Source organism: Benincasa hispida, chromosome 10 (genome assembly GCF_009727055.1).
Source record: "Benincasa hispida cultivar B227 chromosome 10, ASM972705v1, whole genome shotgun sequence".
NCBI classification, from domain to species: Eukaryota; Viridiplantae; Streptophyta; class Magnoliopsida; order Cucurbitales; family Cucurbitaceae; genus Benincasa; species Benincasa hispida.
In genome coordinates this window covers 48,043,794-48,067,292 of record NC_052358.1, presented here as the reverse complement: position 1 = coordinate 48,067,292, position 23,499 = coordinate 48,043,794, and the positions used below count along the sequence as shown (strand labels likewise).

Here is a 23,499-nt window from a genome sequence, read left to right as displayed (position 1 = left end):
GATTTTTTCTGAAAAAAAAAACTCTTTGAATGCATGCTACAATTTCACTTCAATCTTCTTTATTTATTGTAGGTTAAAGAACAACCTATCTGCTAACCCTAAAGGGTTATGTCACTAGGTATTCATTCGGTCTTATCCCCAAAATGGAATGCTTATTGAGCAGTGTTGTTGGACTTCTCTCACCCATGCAGATCAAAGGATAATCCCGAACAAACAGGAGTTCATAACTAGCTCAAGATTAAGATTGAGTTAACCTAGGTTACTTAATAATGAAATAGTCAGTTTTAACAGTAAACGATTGTTATAAAGAAAAGTGACTATTTTTGTGGTCCAGTCTATATGCAAACTCATTGCATAGCATGCCACCACTCACATGTCTCTACATGAATGATCTGTGAACATCATTTATACTACCTACAAAATGGGCTGCATCTAATAGTGTTACTAGGATGAGATACCCAATTTCATCCATATACTTATTAGACTATTTAGGATATATACTATTAACTTGATCCTGTTTATGTCACCATATAAAGTTAAAGTATTCACACTATAGTCATGTATATGTTTATTGGATTTTCATAATAGAATGCAAATCAACAACTTTATTGAATAAATTACTCAATAATATTCTATTGATAAATAGAATGTTTAACACGAACTGCGAGTTCTAGGACATTCCCAACAATTTGCATTTACAGCTAGGACAAAATTACCGTTTTACCCCTGTAATACATCTTGCTTCTTAAGTCTCTATTGATCCTTTAATGAACAATTGGTTTATGGTCCTACCAATAAACTAAATCCCTCTCAGCCACAAGAGGGCATGACTTCTTTGTTCAAGACAAGGAATTAGTACTTAAGAGAACAACTTATCTGCTAACCCTAAAATGGGTAGGAGTGAATTCCATCTTGTAGAACTATGTCTCCAACTATCTATCCGGTCTTACTTTTTAAATAGGAGGCTTATTGAGTAATGATGTTGAACCACTCTCACTTATGTAGATTAAAGGATAATCCCAAATAAACGGGAGTTCATAGTTAGTCTAGGATTATGATCGAGTTACCTTTGGTCATCGAATTGAAATAGTCAGTTTTAATAGTAAATGATCATTATAAAGAAAAATGACCATTTTGTGGTCCGATCTTATGCAAATATCTTTTGTATAGGATGCTCCAACTCATATGTCTCTACATGAAAAACTTTGAGATCACATTGGTTGTATCAATATACAAAGTAGGCCACATCCATAGTGTCCCCAGGATAAGGTACCCAACCTTATCCATATACTTATAGACGTTTTTGGCTATCAGTTATCCAGGATTGATCACTGGATAGTAGTTAAAACCATCCTCAAGTATCTTAGGAGAACGAGGGACTACATGCTTGTGTATGGGTTTAAGGATTTGATCCTTACAGGATACACTGACTCTGATTTTTAAATTGATAGGCATTTTAGGAAATCCACTTCAGAATCAGTGTTCACTCTTAAACGGAGGAGCTTTAGTCTGAAGGAGCACTAAGCAAGGTTGCACAAAAAGGAATTCACTCCTTCGCTATTGTTACGGTAAGTAGATAAATTGCTTCCTTAAGAGCTGATTCTCGGGGCTTGAACAATGTGGCACCACACTCTCTCCTTGCCTGAGAGGGGCTTGGTTATAGTTGGACTATAACTAATTGTTCATTAGAAGTATTAGTGGTACTTAAGGAGTTAGATGTAATTACAGGGGTAAAATGGTAATTTTGACTCAATTGTACTTACGAATAATTTTTCAAGGGTCAACGCACTATTAATTGGTTATATCCAATGGACACAGAAATATATCTATAGTGTGAAGAGTGTAACTATCGTTCTTTAGTGGAGTGACCAACAATTAATGAAGGTTAATTAATTAATTAAACTCCTTAATTAAATTATCAATGAAGCTTCAATCTACAGGTTCATATGGTCTCCTTGTTAGTTCAATAAGGATTAGTAAGAATCAAATTAATTTTGGATTAATTTGAATTGTTCAAATTAATTAAAGGGAATTAATTCTATAAGATATAATTAATATAATGTATATGATACATTATAATATAAAGTTTTAATGAGAGAAATAAATATTTGAATATGATTCAAATATCATTTATATGAATGTGAGTCATATAAAAACTATGGGTTAAAATTAATATGAATATGATTAATATTAATACTATAGGTTATATTAAAGAATAATAAACGATTGGTTATGTGTTATATGTGATATAACATATAGTTTGATATATATATATATTATTAAAATTCAAAATTTTGGATTTTGGATTTTTTTAAAAAAAAATTAGAAAATGGGAAGGAGTTATTTTTAATAACTTCATCAACCCCTTTAACCTATCATACATGGTAACACAGAGGTATAAATAACTTCTTTATTAGTTTTCAGCTTTTTTCATCTCTGTGAATTTCTCTAAACCAATCTCTCAAAACAGTTACTCTCCCTTCACCAAAATTAAGAAATACAAGCCCACACCTCTTTATTAATTCTCATCCTTAAGAATAACGAGGAAGATTTGTGATGGTGTTCATTTTGGGTAAGTGTTGTTGTTCATGCTGTGGAGTTCCATTCGAGTTTGGGAGATCGAGAGAAGCAATAGATTGTTCGTGCTATTGGAAAGGAAACTTGAAGGTTTTGATTCTTCAAAGGTTAGTCTCTCGATCCCTTTCTCCTATCTGTAAATTACAGTAGAAAAGCATGCTTAATTAATTTTTGTTTATCGAAGTTTACAGTAGAAAAACATGCTTAAAGTTTATCATATTCTGTATAAAAAAATGAGACACACGTATTCAAATGCTTCCATTTTTGGGTATTCCAAATCCTTCATGGACACACCTCACGATCTTCACATTCGGAGCACCACGTCGCTGTGTCCAAGCACCATGGTGCTACGAAAATTCATTCCGTTCCGCCTCATATCGAAAAGTTGCGACACTAGGGCATAGTGTCGCTACGTTTTTTCTAGAAGGTCCAATTTGCTTCGATTTTTGAAATTTTTATTTGTTCTCTAATGTTCATCATAGCAAAACAAGCATCACAAACGACTTGAACTTAAAATTACAGACTCAATTGCATAAATAAATGTCCAAAACAACTGAGCCCCTACAATTTGATCAAATTAAATAGCAAATATGTAAATCTAAGTGCCAAATTTTGAAACCATCTATTATACAAAACCCAAATTAAAAAAATCCCACAACATTCATCACATGAATTTTATAGAATTAATACCCACCATAATAAATCCAATGGCTCTGATACCAATTGAAGGGATTGAATCCAATTGTAGAAGCGTTTTGTCACTTTTTGTCTATGAATTGGGACAAGAAAAATACAACATTGAAACCTGAAAAAATAGGCTAAGCATACAATTAAGGTTTGGAGAAAAATTACCTTTGTAGAAGAGTGCTTTTTCAAGAAAAACTTCAAGATTTTCCTATGCACGAACCTCCAAGAACGAAAAAGACAGGATTGTTGGGTTGTATTTTCTAAAATTCGTAGATAGTGTATGTAAATAATTTAATGTCGTCATAAAGAGTTATTAATGTTATTTCAATAAATGTTATTGATTGTGTTGTATTCATTTTATCTTAATAAACTTAAATCTGATAAACTAACATCCTAGGTTGTCTTATGAGTCTAACTGTATGTGGAGACATATAGGGATCAACATTCAAGATACACCCTAAAGGTTCTATAGAATAAGGATAAGGCTTGGTACCTTCTCCTAGTAACACTATGAATATGACCCACTTTGTATTTGATACAAACACAATGATCCAACGCGTTCATGTAGGTGACTTGCGAGTAGGAGTATCCTATGCAATGAGTTTACATAAGATCTGATCGCGAAATAGTAACCACTAGATATAACTCCTTTGACTAGTTAGATTTCTATTTAAATAGGATGACCTAAACACTTAGTCTTAATCCTGAGTGTATTATAAACTCCTGTTCATAAGGGATTATCCTTTGATTTGTATGAGTGAGAGTGGCCAGTTCCTCGACTCAATATGCCTAACATTTTAGGGACAAGACCGAGTGGGGAATTGGGAACATAATAATAGAAGATGGATTTCACTCCTTCCCAACTTTAGGATAAGTAGATGAGTGTTCCCTTAAGTAGTGTCTTCGATACTTGAGCAAAGGACTCTATCCTCTCACTGGCCCGACAAGGGTTTCTGTTTAATGGTTGGACTATAAACGTGTTGTTTATTAAAGAAGTAGTGGTACTTAAAGATATAGAGGTAACCTAGGTAAAATGGTAATTTGACCCAATGGGTGTTATGAACACTCGCGAAGGACTAATTTGTTGTTATTGGTCTATATCCGTGGATACAGAGATATATCTGCAGTGAGAATAATGCAGTTGTGGATCTTTAGTGAAGTGTACCCACAGTTAATGAATATTGATTAATGTAGTTAATGAGTTTAACCAATTAAACTCATATCATTGGAACTTCTGGTTTGTAGGTCTATGAGGTCCCCTTCCTATCTCGTAAAGGGAATTTAGGTAATTATGTCTTAAATAGAATTTGAAATGTTCAAATTCACTTAAGGACGCAATATAATGTATAATGGTACATTATAATATAAATTTTATATTTTAATTAAATTTTATAATATAAATTAAATTTTGGATATGATTCAATATTAATTTATGGGATAATTAAATATTTGAAAGAATTCGAACATTAATTTAATATGAATTGGATTCATATTAAAACTATAGGTTAAAATTAATGTGTATTATATGCACATTCAAACTATAGGTTATGAGAGAAATACAAGTGAATATGATTCAAATGTATGCTATATTAAATATTTGATATTTAATTTGGTAATTAATTAATTATTAATTTAATTTAATTTAATTTAATTAATTGAATTAAAACTATAAGTTATGTGAGAGATGTTTCATTTAAATGTGATTTAAATGAAATCATTAATTAAATTAATTTATCTGATTTATAATAATATAAATAACTCGCATGTAAGGGAGTTATCTGAAACATGGGATGTATCCCACCTTTCCTTCATCTCTCTTTCCATTTTGGTTAAGAGACCTACAAAACGTTTTGTGAAAATTTTCTCTCCAAAAATTCTCCCCTTCTTCCCATAACTTTTGGTTACCACAAACCAATACAAAAAATTCTCAAAGAATAAGGAGGTAGCCCATTGGTGGTGTCCAAGATTTCAATCCCAAAGGAGAAATTGGTTTTTTGTTTGAGTCATAAACGAAAGTGAGTATTTATTTCTCTTTTTCTTTGTAGAATAATTTTAAATGCATGCATAACCTAGGTTTTTATAGTAGGTTTAATTTATTATCTCTGTGATTTATTATGTTGTTTCCTAGTGTACTGGGTATGCCGTTTTATAAATTAATTTCAAGAAAAGGTCCTAATATTTTCCACTGCACTAGGACTTTCATCCCTACAATTGGTATCAGAGCCATTTCATAGAATTAATTTAGAAGTTCTTAAATTTGCATTGGGTTTGGTGGAATGAATTACGTTGTGAATTTGGTTTTGCAAATGAATTTTACGGTATTTTTTCCCCATAAAATTTCATGTTTGATTTGATCCATTTGAAAAGTCCCCTGCATTTTTGGGAATTTAATCATATAATTAGAGTCTTATGTAATTAGAGTCCTATTCGATCCATTTGAAGATCGAGACCAATTTTGGCAAAAAACGGAAGAACAATTGACGAAATGCTCAGAATTGCATTCTTGTGTTGTAGTGTTGCTACGACACATGGGATGCTAGGGTTTGCGTTGCGTGCAGTTCAGTTAAGGTTCAGCGTGGTCCAATCCGGTTCAACTAGTTCAAAGTGGTTTGGTCTGATTTTGCACTAGATTGCTCAGTTCGTAGTTTTGGGGTCCGATTCGAAGCAATTTGATTCAGTTCAAGTTGGTCTAGTCAGTTCAAAAGCAGTTTTAGGATAAAATTTGCATAGCTATTGTAATTTATTGCTTTATTTTATCATAGGGTCCAAAATTACTAGTTCATTTGCTATTTAAATGCTTTATGGATGTCATTTAGATAAATCCCACCCTACGTTAAGCATGTTCATGCATTTTAATATATTATAAGCTTTATAATGTATGCTATTAATTCATGATATAAATATAATTCATGAGTTATTTAATATATTTTGATATGTTAAATATATGAAATTGGAAAAGCATGATGCATAACATTACTTAGGTAAATATAAAGAATTATATTTATTTATATTTTGTGTATGCATGGTTGATTTTTATGAGTTGTTTAATATAAGTGTTATATTAATAAAGTTGAAAATCAATTTGCATTGAGCAAGACACATCCAGAACTTAATATAGTTGTTATATTAAAGTCAAGAAATGCATGTAATATGGTTTTCTTGTTAATTAGAATTTGATTGTTAATCAATGAAATTGTAAAAATGATTATAGGACTAATGATTAATTTTGTACTAGTTATAAAATTAATATTTAGTAACCGTCAACCTATAAGAAAGAGTTGCATGCAAATTTAGGATCTAAGGTTTGGAATCAATTTTAAAATGTTTAATATTAATTTAGACCTTAGATCACGTTAATTCTAATTAGAATAGAGTTAAGTCCTACTTATTTTAATAGATTTAAAATATGACTAATAGAACAAATAGGATTTTAGGTTAAAAGGGAACTCTACCGGTGAAGTTCTGTCTAGGTTGGGAGTTCTTAAGATGACGAATTGCGGAATACCTCCAACTTGGGAACTTACCCAGAACTTGAGTTGAATTAACCTTAACTAGTTGGTTTAGCTCATCTAGAACATAGATTAAAGACCTTTTATAAGAGTTATAATATGCATAGACTTAGATAGATTCATTAGTCAGAATTTAACTAAGTAAAATAAAATCCTAAAATGGTATAACACTTTAGTGGGAGAAAAATGGTATATTGAATATTTCAAAATTTAGCTCTCATGTCCCTAAGAGTTCACACTGCGAGATCCATGCTCGGCTTCTGATAACGGACAGAAATGCACGTTATCATAGTGCTAAGTTCTTAAATAATGTTGGATTGCTTTGATAAAATATGTTAATTTGCATCCATTAAACATCGATTTCATAATATTGCGGTCACATGCGTTCAACTCATTAGAACAGTTGATTTTTGTATTTTTGTGCAGAATATGCGTTAACACAATGCAAGAATTGCGATCATAGGAAATCATTGATCGAGCGCAACTTCACTGCAAGGCTTTGCGATGATNAATGCAAGAATTGCGATCATAGGAAATCATTGATCGAGCGCAACTTCACTGCAAGGCTTTGCGATGATTGTGTTCGCAAACATTCGCCAGAGAAGGATCGTCGCAACTTGGTCAGCGCAACATGGTGGGTACATCTGGGTGAAAGGCTAATCAATCGTGATGGGACAGAAAGCTGATGATAGTCGAATCCGAATTAAGTTGACAGTCGATAACGGTCACAAAGTACATTCAGCTTTTTGGTGAAAATTATTCGACGCATCAGTCAGGAATTAAAGCTATTCTATCTATACAACCATGAGAGAGAAACCGCCTTTCACCATGGATGCTCTATAAATACCAAGGGCATTCTTCACAGAAGGGGTTGACGAATTAACGAGTTCAACTATTCTTTGTTCCACAAGTTCGCGATTTTCTTTCATTTTAAGGTGGAGCAAGAGAAGAGTGGTGACGCCGGAGATCGCTCAGGGCAACTCGAGAGAGAATATTGGGGCAAAGAAGCAAAGAGCGGGCCGACTCTCGTGAGAGCGAGATTATCTTTTGAGCACGAATAGAAATCACTATAAAAGCCTGGGTAACAAGAGATTACTTCCAGGCCTTTTATTCTATACTTGTATTATTATTTTGTACTTCATCTTCATATTTATAATATGAAGTTCTATTTCTACATTTGTTCACTCTCTTAGCACGCATGAGCTAAACTAGTCGAATGAGTTGAGGAAAACTAAGCTAACATGACCTAGGAAGTTCATTGCTTGTGATTGTCTTGATTTATGTTGTGAAAAATACCTTTTAGAGCTACTCGAGAGAGAGTCTGAAGAAAGAACCTAATGACTCGAGAGAGCTAGGTTAGAATCTGGACTCAAGAGAGTAAGATCAGAACTGCATAAACAAAAGATAGGGACTTAGAGATAAGCTCTATTTGTCAACCTGCATCGCATGCATCCTAGAGATGGGAATGATATTATGTGGTCGCCTTATTTGTGTGTGTGTCATTTCATCTTCGCATAAATAAGAATAGAGGCTTATGTATAGGTCCTATAAACTTAGTGCATATACCGCATGCGTTCTAACCTTAGAAGCCGTGACATTCGCACCGAGAGGTGGTTTACTGTTGTATGTATGTTGCATGATCGCATAGCATGAACGCATCCTAGGAAGTGTTAGCTGAAACTTTTCTCAACCCGTTCACCGCATACTAATCGCATCTTCTGTTTACCAACTCTTTTTAAACTCCGCCGCATTTATTTATTTTTCATCAACGCAAACAACAAACCCAACAATTTATTTATTTATCCGGTTACCGCAAATTCTTCACAAAAATTACCAACGCAATATGTTTTCATAAGTCCCTATGTTCGTCCCTGGACTTACCACGAAACTCAGAGGAATTTACATTTGGATTCCACTGGGGAAACTTGAGTGCACAACGCAATTTCATCAACGCATATCATCCACATTTCCACTTCATAAAACCAAGCATCAGCTTCGTGTCACCCTAGGCACGACCTCCCTTCAGAAACTATTTGCATGGGTCAATACTAAGATGGATAGGGAAAGTTTTAATAGTAAGTGGGAGAAGAACATGTGTCAATGTATCCTAAGGTCTTCTCCATTAGGTTGCACCATGAGATTCCTGTGGTTCGCCTGCATGTCAACCTGGAACGACCATCCCTTCAGAAGACCTGATCATAGGATTCGGAACAACGCAAACTCCAGTAATGGATAAAGTTTCTTAGGTTAATCTTCGACACTTATCTTTCCTTACGGTAGCCAGTTGAAGCGTACCTTTGGGACCCAAAAATGGTAGGGCCACACTTACGGGATGAATTAAGCTAGTTGATGAATCATTTGCCAAAAAACGGTAGTTAAGAACTATTGAAATAAGAGTTATTCTGGTATTAGTAATTAGCTGAGATTGTCTAAATTCAGAGGAGCGGTAATTGATCACCCTTCGGTGGCTGTTGCTCTAAACCTTTAAAGTATCATTGTACAAACTAAATCAATAGTTTAATTAGGGTTCTTTGATTTCTTGTTTTGTTGAATTGATTGGATACTTATATTTTGCATAATAGGTTAAAGGAAAATATAACTGATACAATCAATTGTTTGTTATTTGTTTCAACATGTCTTCCACAATTATTTCCTTGCTTAAGAACGAAAAATTAATCGATGAAAACTATGCGACCTATAAATCTAACTCGAATATGATTCTAGTTATAGATGATTTGTAGTTCGTCCTATTGGAGAAGTATCCCTTAATCCCTGCTCGAAATGCATCTCAAGCATTGAGGGATGCTTATGATCGCCAGACAATGGCCAATGAGAAGGCCTGAGTCTATATCTTGGCAAGTTGTCTAACGTTCTTACCAAGAAACACGATGCTATGATCATTGCACGTCAGATCATGGAGTCCCTCCAAGAGATGTTTGGACAATTGTTCTCTCAGATCCGACACGAGGCCTTTAAGTACCTTTATAATGCGCAAATGAAGGATGGCCAATTAGTGAGAGAACATGTTCTTGACTTGATGGTCCACTTCAATGTCACCGAAATGAACGCGCTGTCATTGACGAGCAAAGTCAAATGTCCTTTATTCCTGAATCTCTTCCAAAGAGTTTCTTCCAATTCCATAACAATGCGGTTATGAAAAAAAATAGAGTACACCATAACTACCCTCCTGAATGAGTTACAGACTTATCAGTCTCTTATGAAAAGTAAGGGACCAATAGAATGAGAGGCAAATATTGTCCATTTCAAGAAGTTCTACAAGGTTCATTCTATCGAACTAAGTTTATTCTCTCATCGTCTACCAGAAGAAGAAATGAGGGAAAGGGAAGCGTCCCGCTATTGGGAAAGGTAAGGGAAAGGCCAAGGTGACCGACAAAGGCAAGTGCTTCCTCTGCAATGTAGATGGTCATTGAAAATGCAATAGCCCTAAGTACCTCCCCGAGAAGAAGAAAAAAATGAAGGTAAATATGATTTACTGGTTCTAGAAACTTGTTTAGTGGAAAATGACTATAATGCCTGGATACTTTATTTGGGAACCACTAATCATGTTTATTCTTCTTTACAGGGAATTAGTTCCTTCCAGCAGCTTGAGAAGGGTAAAATGACATTCAAGTTTGGAATGGGAGACACCATTTCAGCTCATGAAGTAGGAGCTGCAAAGTTGTTTTTTGGAAATAGATATTGGTTTTTGGAAAATTTATATATAGTTCCTAAGATTAATATGAACCTTATAACTATTTCTTGCTTAGTTGAAAATCTGTATTAAGTTTCTATAATGACTCGACCCCCTAGAACTCAAGCTAGGCCGTTACTAAACACATGCATGTATGGAACTTAAAACAACACCCTTTTATAGTGAAATAAATGCTCAATAAATAAGGTAAATTCAAAAGGCCTTCATTAAATTCAAATATTAAAAACAGACGATGAGGTATCCATTAATCATAAATGATAATAAATAGGTCTGAAAACAAATCTTAATAGTAAGTTTCAAACATCAAAACCGAAAGTTGAAAAATGAAAAGAAATTTAAATATCATGAGCGGAAGCATAAAACTGGTCTTAGTGGCTCAATCACGGATTCCGCTTGCAATCGTCGGTGCATCTCTTCCTTTACTTGAAACAACAACATGAGAAAGGATGAATGTTAAATACTCAGTAAGTAACCCCATTACTAGGGTCAGTCTAGGCATCTATGTCCTCTAGATGCCTACCTCTAGTAGAATATATAAACTTCTCTAGTCCTCATGGGACACATATATACATGAAAAACTGATTTTTATCCTACTGTAGTTAAATATGCTCACTACTTCTAGTAAGTCCCGTAGGACCGACAACCTCTGGTGAATCTTGAAGCAAAGTACCACCTCTTGGGAATCCCGAAAGAAACACAACCTCTTGTGGATCCCAAAGGAAACCACCACCTCTAGTGAATCCCGAAGGAAACACATCCTCTGGTGAATCCCTAAGGAAACACAACCTCTAGTGAATCTCGAAGGAAACACAATATCTAGTGGGCATCTAACTAATCAGTGAGGACACTATCACAATCTCAACATCACAAGTATCACAACATGGTCCTATAACATACATATACACCTCAACATCAAGGCTCTACAACATGCATATACGCCTCAATATCCTCAGATCAAATCAACCTTATGGACTCAAATATCATCTCATGCTAGCATTGAAGTATCTATGTGCACAATTAATCTTTCGGATCCTCATACAAGAACATACATTAGTTACATCAGTTATACTATACTATTAGTCTATCATGCTATCGTTTTATCATAATATCAATCTATCATGCTAGCATACATCTAATTCCTGGCCTGTAGGCAGTTTCAGTAGTAAGATTACTTACTTTAAACGAAAATCCATAGATAAAATTAGACAACCAAACGATGACAGCGATTTGAAGTAACGACCCTAACATACGAATACAACTATTAAATTTTAGTCCAACAATAACTGTGAAACCTCATACCCAAATCCAACATACCCAAAAGCTTACCTAAAGAAACTTGATCAACAAACACTCCTAAGATTTCAACTCCAAAATCTCCTTTTAACAGATTTTAAATCCTAATGAACGACGACTTGGAACCTTAAAGATACAAGAGTTAAGTTAACATTTAATCCAGTAATCAATGTGTGCCCAAAAACCAACAACAAGAACCATAAATCTTACCAAAAATCTTGTCGAACAATCTCGAATCCGCTGGACAGCCGCTTCAGTAATTTCCCAAGCTCAAATCTAAAATCAAAATAATGCGACTAATTTAACTTTCATTCTAACTTAATGGGCATCCAAAAATCCTTCAACAAACCCGATCCAACAAAAAAATAGATCTTACCCAAATCTAAGAGTCTTACGAAGACTCACGAAACAGGGTCTGGGCAGTGCGATGATGGGCGATGGAGGAGATCGACTGGAGACGGTGACGACGGCACCACTAATGCGGATGGCTTCGTCGAACAGGTACAGTATGGCTGGATCTTACGGTGGTGGCTCGAGCTGCAAGGAGACAGTCGCGACACGCGGCGGCCAAGTGGCTGGGGCGACGACGATGCGGACGCGACACTGGCCGGCTGGGCGAGATCGGTGCGCCGAAGGTTGAGCGACGAAGGAGATTTGGACGATCGCTGCTTGCTGATGAGATCGAACCGACCTGCGCGAACGGTGGCCCACGAATGAACGACCGAAGAATTGGTGGCGACTCAGTCAGACACGCGCGGTACCGGCTGGAGAGGAGATGGTCAGTGGCTGTTAGGGCACACAAAAAGGGTCTTCATGTTGGGGGATTCAACGTGCGTGAGAGTTAAGAAAAAGGGGGGCGAAAAATAAAAAGAAAGGGAAAAGGAAAGGAAAGAATAAATAAAATAAAATATATCTTATTTTATTTTATTCTTTTCCTAATCCACATAATTCTTTAAATTCCCTTCCTTTCACAAAAAGATTTAATTTCTGCCAATCATTTTCAACATAAATAATTTCCAACGTCAACAATTAAATTCCCACAATTACACTTAAAGTCAAAAATTCTAAAAACACCCTCACAATTAAAAGAAATTATTGAAATTACATTACTATGAAAATTTAAGGTGTTACAATTTCTTTTCATTTAATGAAGCGTTTGTGACTATTTGTTTAGTTAAATTAGAAAAAAACTTGTATGTGTTAAGACCAACTGAAGCAAAAGCACTTTTAAATCATGAGATGTTTAAAACTACTAATACTAAAAAAAAAAAGGCAAATAATTTCTCCAAATAACAATAATATATATCTTTGGCATTTGAGATTAGAGCACATAAATCTTGATAGGATCAGGAGATTGGTAAAGAATGGACTTCTAAGAGAGTTAAAAGATGGTTCATTACCTCCATGTGATTCCAATCTTGAAGGGAAAATGACTAAAAGACCTTTTAATGGAAAAGGTTATAGAAGCAAAGAACCTTTAGAGCTTATACATTCAAATATTTATGGTCTAATGAATGTAAATACTCGATGAGTGTACGAATACGTCATCTCTTTGAAAAGTTTAAAAAACTTCGATGTATAATTACATATACCTAATAGAACATAAGTCTGAAGCCTTTGAAAAATTTAGAAATTATAAGGCTGAAGTTGAAAACCTGTTAGGTCAAATGATTAAAACACTTCGATTTGATTGGGGTGGGGAGTACATGAATCTTGCATTCCAAGACTATATGATAGAAGATGACGTCCAATCCCAGATTTTAGCACTTAATACACCTCAGCAGAACGGTGTATTAGAAAGGAAAAGTAGAACTTTGTTAGACATGGTTTGTTCTATGATGAGCTATACTCAATTAACTTGTTTTGCGAGCATGCAATAGAGACTACAGTTCACATCTTGAATAATGTTCCCTCGAAGAGTGATCCTGAAACACCTTTCGAATTATGGAGGGGGCATAAACCTAGTTTACGTTACTTCCAAGTTTAGGGTTGTCTTACACATGTGCTAGTGACAAATCCTATGAAATTGAAACCTTGTTCAAGGTTATGTCAATTTGTTTGTTACCCTAAGGAAACGAGAGGTAGTCTGTTCTACGAACCTCAAGAAAATAAGGTATTTGTATCGAAAAACGTTACATTCTTGGAGGAAGAACACATAAGAGATCATAAACCATAGAGCAAATTAGTATTAAATGAAACTATTGAAGAATCAATAAGAGTTTTTAATGAAGCTGGTCCTTCATCAAGATTTAATAAAGAAGTCAGCACTTCAATTTAGTCTCATACTTCTCAATCATTGAGAGTGCCTCGATGCAGTGGGAGGGTTATGTTATAACTTGACCCTTACTTGGATTTAACTAAAACTCAAGTTGTCATACAAGATGATGACATTGAGGGTCCAATGTCCTATAAGCAGACAATGAATAACGTAGACAAGGACTAATGGGTCAAAGCCATGAACCTTGAAATGGAGTTAATGTACTTCAATTAAGTATGAGAACTTGTAGATCTACTTGAAGGGGTTAGACCCATAGGGTGTAAATGGATATATAAAAGAAAGAAAGATGTAACTAGAAAGGTACAAACCTTTAGAGTTAGACTTGTAACAAAGGATATACCCAGAGGGAAGGGGTCGACTATGAGAAAAACAATTTCCCTGTTGCTATGTTTAAGTCTATAGGAAGTCTCTTATCCATAGCCACATATTATGACTATGAGATATGGACAATGGACAAAACTACCTTTTCTGAATGGCAATCTTGAAGAGGGCATCTTTACGTCTCAGCCCGAGGGGTTCATAGTCCAAGGTCAGGAGCAAAAAGTTTGTAAGCTGAATCGATCCATTTATAGGTTGAAGTAGGCATCTAGATCTTGGAACATTAGATTTGATACTATGATCAAATCTTTTGATTTTGATTAGAACGTTGATGAACCTTGTGCAAGAAAATCATCAACAGTAAAGTTTGTTCTTGGGATCCAAATTTTTAAAAATGGTTAGCAGCCCAACTCCAAATGAAATATTTGGGAGAGACGCAGTATGTTCTTAGGATCCAAATTATTAGGAATCTTAAGGACAGAACATTGGCTGTCTCAAGCAACTTATATCGAAAAAATATTGGCTCGATATTAGATGCAGAACTCTAAGAAGTGTTTATTATCTTTTAGGCACAGGGTTCACTTGTCTAAGGAACGGTGCTCTAAGACACCTAAAGAAATTAAGGATATGAGACATATTCCCTATGTCTCAACTATGGGGCAACTTAATATATTTTATGCTTTACACTAGGCTAGACATTTGTTATGTAATAGAAATAGTCAGTAGGTGCCAATTCAATCTAGGGTTAGACCACTGGACTACAGTTAAGAATATTCTCAAGTATCTTAGGAAAACAAGGGACTACATGCTGGTGTATAGAGCTAAGGATTTATCCTTATAGGATACACCGACTTTGATTTCCAAACTAACAAGGATTTAGGGAATCCATATCAGGATTAGTGTTCACCCTGAACGAGAGAGCTGTAGTGTGGCGTAGCATTAAGCAAGGATGCATTGAAGACTCCACTATAGAGGCTGAATATGTAGCTACTTGTGAAGCTGCAAAGGAAGCAGTTTGGTTCAAGAAGTACCTAAGTGATTTGGAAGTCGTTCCAGACATGGACTTGCCAATTACCTTATACTGTGACAACAATGGGACAGTAGTTAATTTTAAAGAGCCTCGCAACCACAAACGAGGAAAACATATTGAGAGAAAATATCGCCTGATATGGGAGATTGTGCAACGAGGAGATGTGATAGTCACAAAGATCGCTTTAGAGCACAACATTGGTAATCCTTTTACGAAGGCTCTCTCGACTAAAGTGTTCGAGAGTCATCTAGAGAATCTAGGTCTGTGAGACATGTACATTGTATAATCTACGGTAAGTGGAAGATGTGTAATGGGAATATAGATAGCCTAGTTTATTGTCTATTTACCATTCCCACTATTTTGGATTATTGATATTATGTACACACCATTAACTAGAGTTTTAGTTCAAGTGGAAGTTTGTTGGGTTTTATGCCCTAAAACTCGTAGACAGTAAATGTAAATAGTTGACTGTCATTAAAAGAGTTATCGGTATTATTTCAATAAGTGTTATTGATTATGTTGTTTTCATTTTGTCTTAATAACCCTAAATCCAATAAACTAACATCCTAAGTTGTCTTATGAGTCTTGAACTGTATGTGGAGACCATAAACAGATTGTTCATTCTACTTGAACTTGATCCACTCTTATGTCTCCACATATAGTTCAAGTATTCATGTAATAGACATGGATCTTAGTTTATTAGATTTAGTCTATACAAGTGCAATTTACATATTTAGCAATAATTTGGCTGAATAACTGGCAATAATATCTTTATTGTAAATAAAATATGTTTAAAATTATAAACTGCGAGTCTTAGGACATGCAACCCAACACCTAGCCCAATCTAGTCCTTTCATAAATTGGATTGGATATGGATCTTTTTTTTTTTTAATTGTGTCAACCCATGGGCTATCCTGTTTGAACCGTATTTGGATCAATGCCCAAAAAATCCAATGTAATATAACAACAAATATATTTTATATATAATTATTAATACTAATTAATAACTAGTATCATTTTAAAATTAAAAAAATAAATTCAACAACCAACTAGTTTTCATTTACACATGCACAGAGATTAAAATGAATTAAATGAGAGAGATGACTTAATGGATGTAGGGAGGGTGGGTGTGAGTTGTAAAGTAAAAACCATTAAAGAACCACCCTATTCTTCTTCTATATTGGAAAATTTGAAGGATGAAAGGTTTGCATACTCTACAAATAAGTGTTCAAGGTATTTTTAAATTTAAAATAAAAATTAATAATTTATTTGAAAGGTCAATTCGAGTTCGGTCCTAAGTCCAAGTCCAATCCAATTTTGGCCCATCGATGAAGGTCCATGGATTGAGTTATAGGCTTATGTTTAAGAGGTTGTACTTGTTTGAATTCCTTATGTGGAAGCATTTGATCGCTATTTGACTTAATCTGTGTGATGTGAACTGTTTACAAAATAATAACAAAGCTACAGGATTAAGCATGATCTTAAGAATTTCAAAAGAAATAGAATGTTAACTTTGATCGATCTTCAATGTTTCTTCTCCTGGTCTTGGTAAATACAGCACATTTAATACAATTCGACACGACCAATGATCTTCTCCGCTATCTTTTTTGGACAAAGAGGTTTGTGGGAACCTTGTGAAAGGAAAGAAAAAACAGAGAACTCCTTTCTCTGAGAGTATGTTTGATGGAGAGACAGTGTGTGAGAGACTGAGAGTGTAATTTTTTTTAACGTGAATATGATTGAAGCCTCTTTCAGACAATTCCACTACTCTCTCTTCATTCTCCCACTCTTCCACTCTCCTACTCCCTGCAATGCAGAAGAGTTTAATTTAATTTAGTTTAACTCGATAAATAAATTTAATTAAATAAATTCAATTAATTAATTTAAATATCAAATATTTAACTTAATTAATTTTAATCATATGCAAATGTTCGTCCCTCACATAACCTATAGTTCTAATGTGAATCTTATTTACATCAATTATAACCTATAGTTTTAATGTAAATCTAATTTATATTAATTTAATATTTGAATCTTATTCAAATATTAATATTATATAGTTTAATTATAAATCTAATTCAAAATTTATTTTATACTATAATGTATATTAATTGTATCATATACAACTAACATTATGTTATTTTGTATCATATACAATTAATTTCCTTTAAAATAATTTGAACTCTTCAAATTTTTTCCACTTTAAAATCCTTATTTAATATGTTTGTGAGCTAGTAAGGGATCTAATGGACCTATAGCTATAAGTTTTAGTGATACGAGATGAATTAATTAAACTCTTTAATTAAATTAATCAACATTCATTAACTATGGGGCACTTCACTAAAGACCTATAGTTGCACTCATATGAACTGCAATATATTTATATGTCAATTGAATTAACCATATTTTGTAAGTCAGTTCTTCACAAATTGTTTGTCATTACAGTTTGGTCAAATTATCGTTTTACCCCTATAGTTTCCTCTCGTATCTTAAGTATCACTGTTTCTCTAATGAACAATTTTGTTTATGGTCCAAACATAAACAAAGTCACTCTCGAGCCAGTGAGAGGAGGAGACCTCATTGTTCAAGTCCTAGAGTCAATACTTAAAGGAACAATCTGTCTACGTTCAATAAAGTCGGGAAGGAGTGAATTTCATCTTGTGAAGTTATGTTCCAACTCCTCACTCGGTATCATTCCCAAAATGGTATGCATATTAAGTCAATAACTAAGGTCACTCTCACCCATATAAATCAAAGAACGACCCTTATGAGCAGCAGTTCATAGCCCATTAAGGATTGAGATCGAGTTACATGGTTATCGTTTGAAATATAAATCTCTTTAGTTAATGGTGTTACAAAGATAGATTATATTTCATGGTCCGGCCATATATAGACTCACTATAGAGGATACCGACACTTGCATGTCACCACATAAACAATTTGGATCTAATTGTTTATAAAACTTTTAATTGTTGTTGTTGGGGTTGATGCCCTAAAGTCTCGTGTCCTATAACACTTTTAATATTTGATATTTACATCACATCTTGTATTTTTGCTCAGTTACTAGTTTTATTTACTTTATCACAAACCAATAAACATAAAATCCATGTTTATCTGTATGTGACTCAAGCATGTATGTGGTGACATACAAGTGGATCATGTCTTGAGTGATAACCAAAATGGTTTGTAATATATGGATATAGGAGGGGAATCTTATCTTGGTAACGTTACGGATGCGGCCCGCTTTGTGGAATGGCCACAAGTGTTGTGACTTGTCGCAGATGGTCTGATCTTGATCATTCGTGTTGGGGACATGCAAGCGGGAGCATCTTATATAAAGAGTTTGTATAAGACCTGACCACGAAGTGTTAACGTCTCGTTATATAACACCGTTCATGAGAGAGGTTTCACTTCACTAGGATGACCATAGGTAACATGACCTTAATCCTGAGTGAGTTGGGAACTACTGTCATTGAAGGCGGTCCTTTGATTTGTATAGGTGCGAGTGGCAGTTCATCGATTGAAACCTACCATTTTGGAGATTCATCTGATTTGGGAGCTGGGAACTCAGCTACACAAGACAGAATTCACTCCTTCTTCGAGGCAGGGGTAAGTAGATAGATGGCTCCCTTAAGGGCTGATTCCGAGGCTTGAACGATGTGGCACCACATACCTTCTCTTGGCTCAAAAGGTGTTCACCCATAGTTGGACTAAGTTGTATTGTTCATTAGAGGAATCAGTGGTACTAAGAAGTGAGATGTAACTACAAAGGCATAATGGTAATTTGGCCCACTATACTTACGAGCATCTTTGAAGGGTCATCGTACTCATGATGGTTATATCCAATGATACAAAAATATATCTGTGGTAAGAAGAGTTCAACTGTTGGTCTTTTAAGGAATACCTGACAGTTAACGGATGGTGGATCTCGTGGCTAAAGAGTTTAGTCAGCTATTCACAGACCGTTGAAGCTTCGAGCCACAAGTCCATTAGGTCCCCTGGGTAGCTTGGTTAAAGTCGAGAACCAGATTTTGGGTTAATTTGAAATATTTTAAATTGATAAGAGGAAGTTCGATTATATATGATATAATTGGACTGGTTATTTATATATGATATAATTGGCTAAATGTATGAGATACATTATTTTGGACGAAATTAGATATAAATATGATTTATATCAAGTAGAGGAGAAAATACTATAGTAGATATGTGATATCAAACTATAGGAAAAAATATAATATGATTTATATTATTAATTAATTAGTTGATTAATTATATGATAATTAATCCAAAATTCACGTTCGGACGTGGGTTAGTGGGATCCTTGGTTATTGTAACCGACGAGTTAAAATGAAATATGTTTTCATTTTTGAATCGTTCAAATCGATCGCCCGAAAAGAAAAAGAGAGAGCACGTTGGTGTTTCTAAACTTTTAAAAAGAAACAACTAAAAACATTGCGCACAACGAGACGTTTATAACATTTATAAAGTAACCTATGTGTCATGCTTCATGCAATGTCCGGTTATTACTATATATAACTTTTATATAATGCGTAATAACCAAGCAAACATGTTATCATTCACCCTTATACTATAACAATTATAATATAAAGATGATGCATGTCAATGCTTTTTATACATGCATAAATATAACTCTTATATTATATGATGCATGAGCATGCTCTTACATAATTAAATCATGCTTCTCTAAATTATAACAATTACAATAAAGAGATGATGCATGACCATTGCATAACCTAAGGTGGGATTTACTATATATGCATACCATATGACATATAAAAAACATACATCCCATGTAATAAATAAAGAATTAATGGACCGGGATAAAACTTTACAAAAAATCGGAATGAAAAAACCCTATCTATTACATTTTTCATCGAGCAAACCGGTTCAATGGCAAACCGAGTCTTGAACTGCCAAAAGGTCTTCATCGTGCAGTAAACTTCAGTAGGTAGACGATCGTTCAGCGCGCACTATATGATAGAAGCACAAGTAAACGATCGCGTAGACGACGAGACTGCGAAGCCTGATCGCCTATGCGAGCGTGTAGCGCAACGATAGGTAAATGATTTACCTTGCATTACTAAATGATCGTTTAGTCAGTTACTAAGCGATGAAGCTTGCTGACCTAAACGATCGTCTAACACGCGCGCTTTAAACGATATATGAGCATTTAATCGTCTACACGATGCGTGTAACCAGGTAAATGATTTACCTTGCGATGCTAAGTGATCGTTTAGTCAGTTACTAAGCGATGAAGCTTGTTGACTTAAATGATCGTTTAGCGCACGCATACATTAAACGATACTCAGCGATCGGTACACAATTGTAAAAAAAAAATGATACGATCAACTCTTGATCGCATACCCCATCATTTAATTGATGCGTTCAATAACGATCGCGTACTTCTTCATTTTTATGATGCAATCAACAGCGCTTGCATAGAACATCTTCTGCACGATGCGATCAACCCTAGATCGCCTCCTTCTTCGAAGAACTGCAACGCTTGCCTGGAACTTCGACGAACGACTCAAAACTTCAAACAAACTTTGAATATAGACACGTTAACGATTATTAGTGCCCAAAAACGTAAGGGCCTTTACAAACAATCGCAAATGTGAAAGGATCTAAATCAAACCCAGGCTAATCATCCCGAAAACATGCATTAATCCCGCACATCCACACAAAAATTTAACCATTAAATCTGTGTAGAAATGCGCCCACCATGAATGTATACGTTATTTCGTTGCAACAGATGAAATCGTAGTATCATAACCTGTCTCTGATTCCAATTGAAGAATCACTTACCTAAGAGTGCTATGAGCGCGTTTGGATCGCTCCGATCTCATTGTGACCGAAATGCACATTATACATTCATACGAACAGTTATGCAAACAAACACTAATTATTGGCATGCTATGAACAAGAAAACAAAGAGGGAAAGAGTTCCATACCAATTGAAGACAATCTTCAATCCTCGGAACTCAATGCAACGGAACCCTCCAAGCGATCTACCAACACCCAGTAGTAGCGTCAACACCAGCAGCACGAACAACCACAAACTCATGACCGCAATGGGGACGACACCACCACTAAAGAGTCCCGGGTATTCTCGGAGTGAAAACTTAAAGGGTGGTCTTTGGTGAATTTGGTAGAGGAAGGAGGAAACAGGAATCGTGTAGGTGATAAGCAAGTGGGAGGGAAAAAGACGCTATTGCATAGCAGACTACTTATTGTTTAGGAGAAGCTACACGATCGTGTAGGTTTTACTGAACGATTGTTTAGGAAAAGGTATACGATCGATTAGTAAAATTGGCACACTCTACGATCATTTAGAAAAGCTATGCAATCGTGTTGGCGACAGTGTGCGATCGTTTAGGAAAGAAGAAGACGATCGTTTAGGTGAAGACTGCTATCGTATAGGCTCTCATTTTACGTAAGCGACCGTTTAGAATTTTCCAACGTGCACTTCCGAAATCTTTTGGGCGATTGATTGAACGATTCAAAAATGAAAACAATTTTCATTTTAACTCATCGGTTACACTAACCGACGTTGCCTCACTAACCCACATCCGAACCTGAGTTTTGGATTAATTATCATATAATTAATCAACTAATTAATTAATAAATATAATCATATTATATTTTTATCCTATAGTTTGATATCACATATCTACTATAGTATTTACTCCTCTACTTGATATAAATCATATTTATATCTAATTTCCTCCAAAATAATGTATCTCATACATCAATTATATCTTATATAATTAACCAGTCCAATTATCTCACATATAATCGAACTTCCTCTTGTCAATTTGAACATTTCAAATTAACCCAAACACTAGTTCTCAACTTTATCCAAGCTACCCAGGGAACTTAATGGACCTGTGGCTCGAAGCTCCAACAGTCTATGAATAGCTGACTAAACTCTTTAGCCACGAGATCCACTATCCGTTAACTGTCAGGCATTACACGAAAGACAAACAGTTGAACTCTTCTTACCACAGATATATTTCTGTGTCCATCGGATATAACCAAACATGAGTACGATGACCCTTCACAGATGCTCGTAAGTACAGTTAGGCTAAATTACCGTTATGCCCTTGTAGTTACATCTCACTCCTTAAGTACCACTGATTCCTCTAATGAATAATATAACATAGTCCAACTATATGTGAACACCTCGGGGGCCAAGAGAAGGTGTGTGGCGCCACACCGTTCAAACCCCGGAATCAGCCCTTAAGGGAGCCATCTATCTACTAACCCTGCCTCGGGGAAAGAGTGAATTCCATCTTGTGTAGCTGAGTTCCCAGCTCCCAAATCAGACGAATCCCCAAAATGGTAGGTTTGAATCAGCGACCTAGCCACTCGCACCCATACAAATCAAATGACCGCCCTCAATGGCAGGAGTTCCCAACTCACTTAGGATTGAGGTCATGTTACCTATGGTCATCTTAGTGAAGTGAAGTCTCTGTCATGAACGGTGTTATATAACGAGATGTTAACACTTCGTGGTCAGGTCTTATACAAACTCTTTCTATAGGACGACCCCGCTCGCATGTCCTTAACACGAATGATCAGGATCAGACCATCTGTGACAAGCCACAACACTTGTGACCATTCCACAAAACGGGCCGCATCCGTAGCGTTACCAGGATAAAGTTTCCCTCCTATATCCATATACTACAGACCATTTTAGTTATCACTCAAGACATGATCCACTTGTATGTCACCACATACATGTTTGAGTCACATACAGACAACCAGGGATTCTATGTTTATTGGTTAGTGGTAAAGCAAATAAAACAAGTAACTGAGCAAAATACAAGATGTGAAGTAAATATCATATATTAACAACACAAGCATTCGTACATACTGTTTACAAACTACAGGACACGAGACTTTAGGGCATCAACTCCAACAATCTCCCACTTGTCCTAAAGTGAAATGGGGTGTACAAGAAACTAGTACAAAACAATAAACTAGGGCAAAATAGCCCAGTACAAGAAAATATTTGGCATCTTCGTTTAGGGTACATCAATCTCAATAGGATTGAGAGATTGGTGAAGAA

At 35.1% G+C, this 23,499-nt stretch overlaps 1 long non-coding RNA gene across 1 annotated transcript; it reads right to left on the bottom strand.

Moving 5' to 3' along the window:
* Window positions 1-11,796: 11,796 nt before the first annotated feature.
* On the bottom strand, window positions 11,797-12,656 carry LOC120087703. Its single transcript, XR_005484661.1, has 2 exons — window positions 12,155-12,656; window positions 11,797-12,054 (listed from the first exon to the last, which is right to left on the bottom strand). It is a non-coding gene; the product is annotated as an uncharacterized LOC120087703 (long non-coding RNA).
* Between the last annotated feature and the right edge of the window lie 10,843 nt (window positions 12,657-23,499).